Source organism: Orcinus orca, chromosome 3 (genome assembly GCF_937001465.1).
Source record: "Orcinus orca chromosome 3, mOrcOrc1.1, whole genome shotgun sequence".
Classification (NCBI taxonomy): Eukaryota; Metazoa; Chordata; class Mammalia; order Artiodactyla; family Delphinidae; genus Orcinus; species Orcinus orca.
The window spans coordinates 179,841,100-179,843,873 of NC_064561.1; positions in this window are offsets into that span (position 1 = coordinate 179,841,100).

A 2,774-nucleotide genomic window follows, 5' to 3' on the forward strand; every position below is an offset into this window, starting at 1 on the left:
GTTAGGGAAGAATTGGGGAGAAGGCTTTTCTGTTATGCCCATGAGTCAAATGTGGGACCGTCTACGTGGTGCTGTGTTTCCTTGTTCTTGGTCGTTATATTTTCTAGGACAGCCTTGATTTTGCCTTCTACCTCTTCAATCAAATTCTCATTTTCTAAGTTCCTAGATTCATTGTTCTCAGATAAGTTCGTTTTCATAGCATTCTATTGTTTTGCAAGTGTAATAACATGATTTTTTTTTAAAAGCTCGAGATATAAGGGACATACAATGAACTGCATATATTTAAAGTGTATCATTTGATGCACACAGCTTCACATAACCAAGATAACAAACATCAACCCCAAAGGTTTCCTCATGCCCCCTCCCCCTTGCCCTCATTCCCAGGCAAACGCTTATCTCCACACAATGCAGCAGGTACTCTTTTTTATCTGGCTTCTTTCAGCCAGCATGATTTTGAGACACATTCATGTTGCTGCTGAGATCCATAGTTTATTCCTTTTTATGCAGGGTAGTATTCCATTGTGTGGATACACAACAACTGGTGGACAACTGGATTGTTTCCAGGTTTGGGCTACTATAAATAAAACTGCGATGAACATTCATGTAAAAGTTTTTGTAGAGATATGTGCTTTTATTTCTCTTGGGTAAATACACAGGAGTGAAAATTTTGGGTCATATATTAAATGTATGTTTAAGTTTTTAAGAAACTGTTAAAGTGTTTTCCAAAGTGGTTAGCTCATTCCCCATTTCCTCTAGCAGTATGTGAGGGTTCCAGGGTCTCCACATCCTTGACAAACCCTGGTTGGTCATTCTTTTTAAGTTTAGATATTCAAAGAGATGGGCAGTGGTATCTCGTTGTGGTTTGATGGGTGTTTCCCTAGTGACTCAAGATGGTAAACACCTTTGCATGTGCTTACTTGCCATTCGAATGTATTCTTTGATGAGTGTCTGTTCAAATCTTCTGCCCATTAAAATATATTTAAAATATCTATTACGGAAGTTTGAGAGGTCTTGACATATTTGGATACAAGACCTCTATCAGATGTGGTTTGTAAACCTCTGTCAGCAGGCGGAGGAAGTCAAAGCATAAGTTCAGCTCATCATATTTAACTGGGAGCTTCTAAGTGAACTCCTAAAAACAAAATCATTCCTAAGGTGCTAAAAAATAAAGGGAATTTTAACAATATAACTAACATGTTTGAATTAACTATAGAACAAACAGCACCAACTTTAAAAATGGTGTTGTTATTTTATAAAAAAGGTTTGAGGCTACAAAGGAAAACTCAAAATCCACAAAGGAGAAATCTCACAGAAAATGGTCTCTACTATATCCACACATGTGAAAAGAACAAAAAATGTTTAAATAAAATCCCCCCAAATGGTTGAAAAGGAAAAAGCACCATTTCAAACAAAAAAACTAGTTTCCTAACAATATTTGGATCAAAGCAAATCTAAGAAGTATAGCTGGGACTCTTCAGGATCATAATTATAGGAACTTGGTTAAACTTAAGGAAATGTGGTCAATGTTACTTAGCAGAAACACAGAGCCTTAATAAAAGCCAAAAAATACACATGCTCAGAAGAAAATAAATGAAGCACTCCTTCTCAACAGCTAGGAACACAATGGAAAAATCTCCCCCAAATTAGAGGAGTGAAATTAGAATAGTGAAAATAAGATCAAAGTGAATATTAACAAATTAGGCAATACAGAGGAAATTACCATAAAAAACATAGAGTAAAACAGAAAAAGATAAACTCCAAGAATATCTAATGAATAACCTGCAAGACCAGAATGTCCAAGTGGGCCTGTTCTTAGTTTGCCATCTTCTCTATGCCTGCTGGCCAACCCTTGTCTTCATTTCTGATTTGTATGACATGCATTTGAAATTCTCAATAAAAAGATAAACAAAAAAAGCAAAGACAAGATCCCAATGGCTGAAGCTTAAACAGAACCATAACCACACAAGAAAATGAGTGCTCAAAATAATCATTTCACATTAGGCATTCCTGTCAAAATTATGCAAGAATCCTAGCAATCACCTCTATTATTTAATATTGCTTTTGAATTTCTTGTTAATATAAGCAGCAAACGACAACAGCAACAGCTTCAAATACTGCAAAATAAGAACTACTTATTGAGAATGGCATGACTGTAAAGCTAGAGAACCTAAGAATAACAGCAACAAAAGGTGGGAATTCATAAAATAATCTTAGTAGCATGGCTGGATGTGACAAATATACAAACCTCAATAGGTTTGATTTATCCTGGTTATAAAATGTATTTGGGGACATATTCTCATTCACATATATCTAAAAATAACCTTAAGCTGGGACGAAGTGAGAGAGTGGCATGGACATATATACACTACCAAAAGCTAGTGGGAAGCAGCCGCATAGCACAGGGAGATCAGCTCGGTGCTTTGTGACCACCTGAGGGGTGGGATAGGGAGGGTGGGAGGGAGGGAGACGCAAGAGGGGGGGGCTATGGGGATATATGTACACATATAGCTGATTCACTTTGCTATACAGCAGAAACTAACACAACGTTGTAAAGCAATTATACTCCAATAAAGATGTTAAAAAAATGAAATAAATAAAAATATCCTTAGCAGAAATGCACAAGATTTATACGAAGAATGTCACACAGCTCTACTGAGAGATAGAAGAGAATATTTAGCACTATGAAATATTAATATGGGTGGGAAAGAGATTTCAGGGCTGTCTGAACTTCTAGCGTGAAGAATTGTCCACACAGAAGGGTAACAAAACAACCG